Source organism: Ptychodera flava, chromosome 21 (genome assembly GCF_041260155.1).
Source record: "Ptychodera flava strain L36383 chromosome 21, AS_Pfla_20210202, whole genome shotgun sequence".
Lineage (NCBI taxonomy): Eukaryota > Metazoa > Hemichordata > Enteropneusta > Ptychoderidae > Ptychodera > Ptychodera flava.
Genome location: NC_091948.1, coordinates 34,543,574 through 34,553,872, shown reverse-complemented (window position 1 = coordinate 34,553,872; position 10,299 = coordinate 34,543,574). Strand labels below are relative to the sequence as shown.

The following is a 10,299-nucleotide window of genomic DNA, read 5'->3' as shown; positions in this document are numbered from 1 at the left end:
TTTAAAATTGAATTCAATTCCGGAATAGAATTCATTTGTCAATGATTACAGTCTTTAAAATATATAGAGAGTATTTTGCCAAACAGAATATTTGATATTCTAACATGCTGTGGGGAGTTGTATAAAAAACGTTACTAAACTGCAGTTGATAAAAAAAACAAAACGTACTGAAAAATTGGCCTAAAGGTACAGCTATTAAATGTTCCCTTTATACCATCATGTTTTTTATGTTCAGTTTTCCTGACATTTGAGGGAAGTCATCGTTTCCAAACCTTTTTATGTGATCGCTGTTTTTGATTTACAAGATGAAGTTTTCCTGTTTAATGTCAAAACAGTGTCCTTCCCTGGAAGACACGCACACATACATACGCGCGCGCGCGCACACACACACACACACACACACACAAACACACACAAACACACACACACAAACACACACCGAAAAAAAACGTTCCATTTCAAAAATCAGGCCATGCCAGTTTTACTTTGAACGGGGTTTTTCAAAATTCAAGCAAGTCAGAAGGGGGCATTTGAACGCGTTTTGAGTTTTTTAAGGGAGTTATTTGAAAAAAATCAGAGAACTTTTTTGGATTCCCCAGGCGCTAGCCCCCCCCCCCCCCTCCTCCCCGAGGTGTTTGTGAATGTAGCCATAATTACTTTATTGAGCATGTTTTAAGGAAAGGTGTGACATCGCTCACATTTTTTTTCTACAACAAGCCAGGTGAAGCGGTGTGTGTCATAAGATAAGTAGCTTGAACTAACACTTAATTTAGCAAAACAATGAAGCGAAACTAATGCAGATTAAAATTTATTGACATTTTACTGTTCATTACAAGTCGCATCACATCACATATTTCATCATTTTCTAACTTTTCATTTAAACAATAATGTACTACCAGTAACTTGGAAATACTTTAATTGTAATGGAAGATTACTTGTTACACGTATGGCAATTGATGTGTTTGAAGTATTCATTTCAAAAAGCTGAATTCTATAAATGTATAGAATTAGTCTCTGGTCATTGATAATCTTCAGAAGAAAACACGTCATAGTCACTATCCAACGAGCCAGCTCACAAGCGCCGTGGACAATCGGTGGGGGAAATCGGAAATTAGTGAAGGACGTGCTATTTGTTTTAGGGAAAAGTGTAGTTTAGATAAAGTATTTATACCACATCGGCAAAATCAAGGTATTTAATGAATAAATATATGACCTGTCTTTAAATCTATACTCTTCAGAAATGTTATCTTAACGTCGAAAAAAGTTTGAAATTAATGAAACAATAACAACTGTCAAAAATATTAATACGACAACGAATGCTATGGCAGAAAAACTTGACGTGGCACTGTGAACGTCATCTTCACTACACATATTACTGCAAATTACTGAGCGTCTTTTCTTGTTGGAGCGTGGGAACGGTGGGAAAACAAAAGCAGTGCTATTAGTTATTTGGGGTGGAGTATTCTCTGCTGAACCTGAAGCTGAGGAATGCCGACGGTTGTATCGAATGTAGCTGGCTGATGGAGGAGTCGGGGGCGCTGAGTTGGTGTCAAAACTAATGAGCAATGATGAACGGCGCCTTTCCAACAGCGACTCCGAACCACTGGCTGAAGTAGAGCTACGGCGACGTTCTTGGTTTCGTCTAGCCAGTCGTCCTCGTAAGGCAATCATTCCGTCCGTTTCAATGTACCCTATACACAAAGTAAGAAAACTGAGCATTAAGTAATTCTACTCGCACATTGAAGGTTTTTATGTGAACACCGGGATACGCATGAAGTTGCATCAGTCGCTACAGCCAGTTGCTGACCTCTGTAATATGTAATTCAGTCCCGGTGACAGAGCAACATCAGCTGAGCTCCACTGTATGTGCACAGAGTTGACCTAACGTCACTAGGGAACGTTCAGTTAATAAGTCGGGAGGGGCCGGCAAAATCGGGGGAGGGAGGGGAAGAGGTCATCTGAAATTTAACACAGGAAAGGAGTTCGTGCTTTTTTAATACAGTACAGATTGTTGAGGGTCACTGGATTTTCAAAATAAATATTGCCTTGGCAAGTCTATGAAGACTTATCTTGCTATAACTCGTACTAGAAGAGAGTTGAGAAATTATGGCTCCCGGCAGGCTTTGGCTGATGTGAAGCATTACAGATGCAGTGGCTGAGGTGAAGCATTACAGATGCAGTGGCTGAGGTGAAGCACTACAGATGCAGTGGCTGAGGTGAAGCATTACAGATGCAGTGGCTGAGGTGAAGCATTACAGATGCAGTGGCTGAGGTGAAGCATTACAGATGCAGTGGCTGAGGTGAAGCATTACAGATGCAGTGGCTGAGGTGAAGCATTACAGATGCAGTGGCTGAGGTGAAGCATTACAGATGCAGTGGCTGAGGTGAAGCATTACAGATGCAGTGGCTGAGGTGAAGCACTACAGATGCAGTGGCTGATGTGAAGCACTACAGATGAGAGCGAATGTTAATCAAAGACCTAGCGTTTGTTTATCAGTTCATCTTCTGTGTTGTTGAATAGCCGTTGATTGTTGATATCAAACTATTATTGTCCAAGAAACATATGCACAAAACTTATCTTGGCAAATAAAAACAGGGTCATATAAATGAATAGCTTCTTTGAGTTTGTTTTATTATCAATTAATATTGGAATGATGCGATGAATAGCAGACGTATAACATATATGTTTTTGCATCGTTCCTCTTTGAATGAACACTAAATACACAAACATATATACTTTAGATTGTATTATAGTACAGTGGCTAGAGTATCCTCACTATAGAAGTGGGAATCTTGATACGTCTATATGGCTGAAATAGTGTCCTTGAGCAAAGGCACAAGCAGTGTAGGTAATTGGTCTTTTCATGACAATGTATGGATGTATATTTTGTCATTTTGATGGCATTACGCTATGAACATGTGGATTGTCTTTGTGAAAATGACATTACTTCCTTTTGAAAGTGAACGTCAGCGGCAGCACTTGAGTCATTAAATATGGTTGGACTCTGTCGATCAGGGGGGGAAATAGTGCAAACTTAGAGCCATTACATGTGTTGTACTCAGGAAAGAAAGGACTGGCAGGGAAGTAGAGTGGAAGATTTTCAATCATTTTGAAATTGCACACAACAATGAAGATGCATATGACAAATAAGAGCCAATGATAAACTCTGATGAAGATGATGATGTCACCATTAACAATGGCTTTTGCAGCAGTACAAGAATGCGTAACCATGCGACTTTCTCCATATTGGGTTAAAATGCAGAAAAAGAACAATGTTTAATAAATAGTCACAGTTGTATTTTCAATATAAGAACACAACATTTCAAATATTTTCACAAATGTACTCCATCAATTTCGGCAACAAAGGGTGTGTCATAATTTTTTTGTCATCTTCTAAGTTTGGGTATGAAATTTTTGTGTGACTCAGGGGTCAAACTAAATTTAGAAGAGGCACGAGAAGAATTTACCTACCCAGCCCCTTACCATAAGCACTGAACGTTCCTTTGCGTGTATTACCTTGATATGACTGACGTGTCAGAAGGCCGTATGTTGATTTTCTAATGTTATATCCATATTACGTAGTCTACATCTATCAGCACATCGTCTGAAATGATTCACAATCCCTTTCACTGTTAAACCGTGCCCAGATATACACCGTTCGCAATAACAGTTTTAACATTAAAAGCATTCATTAAATACGCCGGAAGACTTTACCTCAGCTTGATTCCCAATGAAGAAATCACTCCATTGTGTCTATGGTAATGATGTTGATGTTGCAGGCTGGTGGCAATTTCAACGCTAACACTAAATATTACGCTAATTCACCAAGTCGGAAGAGCGTCTATTGAATAACAGAAGTAACTCAGAGCGTCAGTTTACAGAATAGCTGGAACGGCATATGGCTGCCTGTACAATTCCGTAGGCTAATACACTATTGCCTCTTCTGTTCACAAAGTCCGGCACATATCTAGAAACAGATGATATTACCGATGAGTACTGATTTATAACACAACAACGCTGATTTCCATATTATTTAAATAACATACTATTTGTGCATGGCGTCCGATCCAAGCCAAAAAACATCTTCTGTTGTGTCATAGAAATCATCGAGGGATATCTGGCGGTAGGAAAGACGAGCCATAAATGATTAATTCAGAGGATTATAGAGAAATACAGAAACTTCATAAATCTGCCGCATCATTAATATTTTAAGGAAATGAAAGGTCTACCGCCGGCAATAATGATAATTCTAGAATGACAGCATTTCATGTCGGACTAATGTCAAAAACACACAAAATGTAAACGGAGTGAATCCCCAAGGTCACTAAAACAATGTTCACTTCAACCGCTTACCTACATATACGTTGTGATGAAACCACAATGAACCCTTCTACTTCTATGGTTCTTTTCGCAACGTCGCTGTCGACGCCGCAGTTGACTCACTCTTGCGTTGTCTCCCGTTTTACCAGTATCAATGTAAGCACACACTGCGAACGGACGAAGAGCTGACAGTGTGCAAGCTGATCAACATTTAAATCACGCTTGAGGCAGCTAAACCTGATTTTAGATTCATGGAAAGTCTACGTGACCAGGCTATGGACAGCTGTTAGCCAGATACAAATAGCAGTGCAATTAAGCAGTTGTGCCAGAGGATAACATCGGTTTAGTGTCATAGTATGTTGCTCAAATACTTTCAAAACCGTAATCCAAATTCAAAATTTGTGAAGCTGTACTTATTTGAGCTTTACAGATATATGTGACTTGGGAATTTACTCCGATATGTCTCCAATGATCACCTGACCTTTAAATGTTCCACGGTTCTAAATTGCGATTTGATCGGCGATAAGAGGAAACCTAAGCCATGCTGAGCGAAAATCATCTTGAAAATGGCAAGTCTGCCTAGGTCATCGCTCTATAGCTACGTCAATGCCACTACACATGTACAGACTGATTGGTTGCTCAGATACATTAAAAAATTACGAATTTGATGGTAAATAAAATTTTGTAGTGAGCTCTCCGAAAGGGATACAATCAGTACACTGATTTCAGAGTATAGGGCTGTGGTATTAGAATGTTAGGTCACTTGGAGTCCATCGAAATTAACCTGATATGTCTCCATAAATTGAGTTAATGTTAGATAACCTGGGCCTTTCTGACAACATCGTGCTGTCTCCATTGAGTAGGTACAGACACAGATTGAAAACAGATGTAAACTTAACATTATAAAAGCAAGGAGATAATAAATAATCTACTATGTACTGACATTCAAGAAAATTTGTATGCTAATCAATTTAGACCATCTGTTGATAGAAATCCAGTGGAAACAAAGCATACTTTGAAGTCTAAGATTCGTAATTTCAGATAAATAATCGCCGCAAGCGAGTGGGATTTCAATTTTCTCAGTTGGCTGGCATTGCATCAAGTTATAGTATTAACGTCCAGTAAAGAAGAGACACGCAGCAAAGATCAAAGCAACTCTCAATATGAACACGAAAACAGTTGAAACATGATGTTATCTCATTTCAACTACGAAGCGAATGCATAACCAACCGTTTTAGAGTTTTGATGCACGACTGATGTGAATTTATAATGAACGAATTTAGTGTTGAAAGTAATCTATCATCTATGTTTAGGCCTTGGGCAACAACTGCTTCAAGTATGTCTCCACAAATCATCGTATGGTGATGACTTTATTCCAAGTCTTTGATTTATATAATGGTTTCTGAGACATATAATTACAGCGCTTTGTAAACAGGCTTTGACACCATCCTATCACTGTAAACACAACAGGTGCCGTACAGTGGAATTTCTTTAAAGCAGACAAAAGGAAAATACAAAGGTATGGTCACTCATGCTAATTTGACCTTCTTCAATTGATTTTTTTTGTACACAGTCCTGACTTATCATCGAAGTGATTTCATTTTATTCAAACCAGAGATTTAAAAAGTTATTTCAGGCTATAAAAATTTTTCTGACGATATCAGTTACTTTCTGCGGATTTTTCGCCTTACAGTTTTCGACAGTATGGTGAAAGAACGTATCACGAACACCGTCGACTCTTCTAGATTTTCAATAATCTCCCAATAAAGCAAGTGTAATAATTGCTTGGGTTAACCTATTGTATAGTTTCAATGGAAATATTTAGCGGAACATAATCGGAACCAATTAAGGATAATTGGATGATGAATTAATGTCGGTTTAATCTGCAAATGTATGTTCCCCTGCTTTCCTTTTTAAGTGTATACGCTTGTTTTTATGAGTAATTCGTAATGTTGCAACAATCAGCTATAGGGCACCTAACACTATTGAGAAATTTGAAAAATATGAAGATCCCATTATCCCAAATTAGTTCCAATCGTGTTGCGGGTACATTTACACTCTATAAACGACTCGTGGCAATGTGACAGTCCCTGGTTTAACAGTAGTCACTCATATTTCAGTATTTTATTTCCTATGCAGGTAATCTTAAATTCATTTATAGTTAAATTATAAGACTATTGTTCTGCCAAACATGTCAAGTTTCAAAACATTAACTCTTGACTAGATGAAAAAATGCTGTTCTTCTGAAAAACTTGACAATTGATGTGACTTAAATGATAAAATTGTACATCTTCATCTGTCAAGAAATGATTCGATGACACTATTATCTACCACCAGATATCATTGGCCACTTTCTGATGACTTGTCTGAGAACATTTATAAGTGTTATTTTACTAAGAAATTGTAGATTCTGAAGTCGTTATATTTCAAAACTCGACCCCAAACAAAATCATTGAGCAAGAGAAAATTGTTTCTGGTATCATTTACATCATGTACTTCTGCATCTTGTTGCCATAGACTTCGTCATCAAAGTGTGTGATGTGATTGGTTGTTTGGCTGCGGAAATTGAATTCCAATTTATGTACCAATAGCTGTTTGTGTAAAAAAAACAAGCGTTCAAATAATTTTCAGTCCAACAATCACATTCATGTTATCAAAGAACGCTGCTCAATCAGTCATTTTATCTCGTTTTCTAACTTTTCTTCATAATGTCTTGTGTACTATTTTTGTTCGTTTCGACATGAGGACCTCATATCGTCTGGTGCCGTCCATTGAATTACATTCACTGTAGCCGGTAGTTTACACGTGCACATTATATGAGTCCAGACTTAAGTTGTCTACTAGAGTAAGTCTGGTAGCAATAATTACGCCTTACTCCTACCTAGCTGAATAGCAAGAAAATATTTGTGACCAAATTTCCAGAAACGCAATAAATCGCCCTGCGAAGTTCTGTTTTCGATTCAGAATATTACATACTGTTAGTTATATCTGAATTATTATTATCGCAATTTGGATCATAGACTCGATGATTTCTACTTGCTACAAACTTGCCTTTTATTTGAGCTGCTGGAAAACCATAGACCAGCCTAATCTGGCTCAATTTTGTCACTCTTATTTTGGCCCTTATTTGTCGATGTGCCATGAAATGTTTTACTCTTATTTTTACTGCTTCTCAAAGATCTTGAATTTCATGATTTGTTTTCGTTTCGAGATTTCTTCATGTCTTCATTAGCATTATAAAGAATGTCGAAAACGAAATGCTAAATAGAAGTTAGAACACCCTAATGCCTTCTCGGCCCGTATTGATGATAAATCAACAGAAATTGATGAAGTACGTCATATGCTTTGATAAAAGGTTAAACTATTCCCGTCGTGTATTATTGAAAATATTTGCTAAGTACATCGATCAGGTGTCACAAGAATGAAATGCGGTGGAAAGCCTCCAAGCTATAGGCCCTACGATTACACGAAAAAGCATGGTGAATTCTAAATATCTACTTATAGTTTGACCACGTGTTCCTGATAATATAAGGTATAAAAGTATGCCGGCCTCTTTTAAATTACATTTGTCGTGGAGCCGGAGAACAGAAATTTGAAATACATACAGTACTTCAGCCATTTTATCTCGTACACAATCCGATAGCCATTTTGCATTGTCGCTGTCATCGTATCTAACTAACGTCATGCTTATAAAAGTTTCCACTAAATCATATCAGGAGTGACATTTGCCGTAAGTGTTTACATGCATCTCTACTTCTAGGAAATTCTCCATTCCTAGAGCGTCCTACACATGTAAAGATCATTTTTCATCAAAATGCTCCTGGGAGTTGATGGGATATCTCAGTCAACAAGCTGTAAATACTGAAAATGTAATCTTCGATATGAATGTTATAAATTTTCCGCTAGACTTACAGACAGTTTCAGTCGTACTGTCATTGAGGGTATCAAGCAAGTTACCATGGAAACAACATGTTATTGAATTATTGCAGGCTGACTTCACCTGTTGTGAATGCAATTTCACAGCAGAAGATATCGATGTGCAGTGAAAATAAAGTACTTCATTTGATACTACGCTACATACTTGAGCATATTTTGGAAATCTCGGCTCATTAATTCATCGTTATTTCGGCCTACACCCCAAGGTTTTCTTCGCATGTATCACCATGAAATTGGATTATGTCAACTTTACGAAGTGTAATGTCATTTTTTGTATTACATGGCAGTATACAAGTTACTAATGAAAACTCTAAAATGTGACTCACAAAGTAACGTACACATAATTTTTCGATACAATTTAATTATTTATTGTGATCTCTGTTACAAAATGAACATCTCACATAGGAGAGTGTTCGCTAAATGTGCAGACACTTTGATAAGAAAAGGAGCAAACTTTGCGTACAATGAATAAATAGCGGAACAATATTTGTCATTGAGTTTTAATATAGCCATTGACTTAACTAAGGTCACCTGAAATCACTTCAATATGCCGAGGTTTATTTTCTGAGAGTAAAATTACCTTTCTATTTGAGTACATTGACTTTAAGGGATCACGTGTAAGTCAGATTTGCATTTGTTTTGTCTGTGGTTTCTACGCTAGGCGACTAGATGCCGTACGTTATGAGCTCGAATCCGACTGAAACCACCATATATACTGGGTATTACATTTGCAAATTGAATGTATATTGCACCGTGTATTTATATGTTAATAGACTTATTTAGAGGATGAACTCTTATCGACTTACATTTATAGCAGTGGGAATAGATCTGGGCTTTTTTTAGTGTTGTCTGCAACAAGGCAATTGCCATAAAAAGCTCAGATGAAGATGTGATTTGAGTAGTCCCTGCTGTACTCGTATCGTCATTATGCTCAGTTAGTGTTTGTACTGCTGACAATGTGTTCTTCTGAAACGCTACACGGTTTTCTTGCTATCGTTCCAACGATGTTGATTTGCAGCTACAACTCAAGAGAGCTATTCCCAGTCAACGATAGGTCAGCGCTACTTTTTATACAGTCTACTATCAAATCAACGTTTTCTCTTGGTAGAGAAAATGTGCATGTTGAATGGCATGTCATATACAAACTGAACTGACAATATGTCATACCTAAATACTGATACTTGAGGTCTTTCTTCATGATATTTACACCACCGTTTTAGTTTACATTCATTTGTGTTCTATTCAGTATGAATCTCAGACCATTTTAACACATCAAATTCGTGTGTATTTTTCTCTGAATTTAAAGTTTTCTTACCTTTCGTTTCAATTGAAACCATCTGGTATGTAGGTTGGACATACCCAGGGTCTAAATAGTGAATGTACGGGATTCGATTGCCACACCATTTTACATAACCTCGTGTACGATTTCATATGGTATGTGCTATCGAGTCGACATGCAAAACAACACAGTATGGTATAAATTGAATCTCTTCAAAAACATTTACAATCTGTCTGATTAAACATCACGATTATCACACACTAATTTTTAAACTTTACATTTCATTAAATTTGAACAATGTTTTCATAATATTGTAGCTTCAGTTTTGCACAACTCTATAAGCTAGCTGCAAAGTGAAATTACCGTGGACCTGTAATAGGATAAAAGCCTGTATCGACAAACACTCGCTTTGCATGAAAAAACGAAGAGAACTATAATTGAATGAGATCCATATGTTCGCCAAAGGATCACCAATTCTTGTTGAGCATACGCATGCCGTGGATTGGAGCGTCACCTTGAAACCAAACATAATCAATCTAACAGTAAGATTTAAAGTATTTGTTTTCATCTATTGTATGAACATTACAACTACCGCCTGTAAATAAGCAATATGTAGCGAGGTGTCAAATTTGTCAATCGTATCCCGAGGTGTCAAATTTGTCAATCGTATTCGTGGTAACAACCTTGATCTGCACATTCACTGGGTTTTGGGGGTAAGTTCTTCCTGGAAATAATCAAATATGATACGATATATATTAAATTT

The 10,299-nt window shown here is 37.2% G+C and overlaps 1 long non-coding RNA gene across 1 annotated transcript; it reads right to left on the bottom strand.

The window, feature by feature from the left end:
- Positions 1-792: 792 nt before the first annotated feature.
- LOC139121008 (uncharacterized) lies at positions 793-4,780 on the bottom strand. The gene is made up of 3 exons (XR_011549194.1): positions 4,355-4,780; positions 3,716-3,968; positions 793-1,691 (listed from the first exon to the last, which is right to left on the bottom strand). It is a non-coding gene; the product is annotated as an uncharacterized lncRNA (long non-coding RNA).
- Between the last annotated feature and the right edge of the window lie 5,519 nt (positions 4,781-10,299).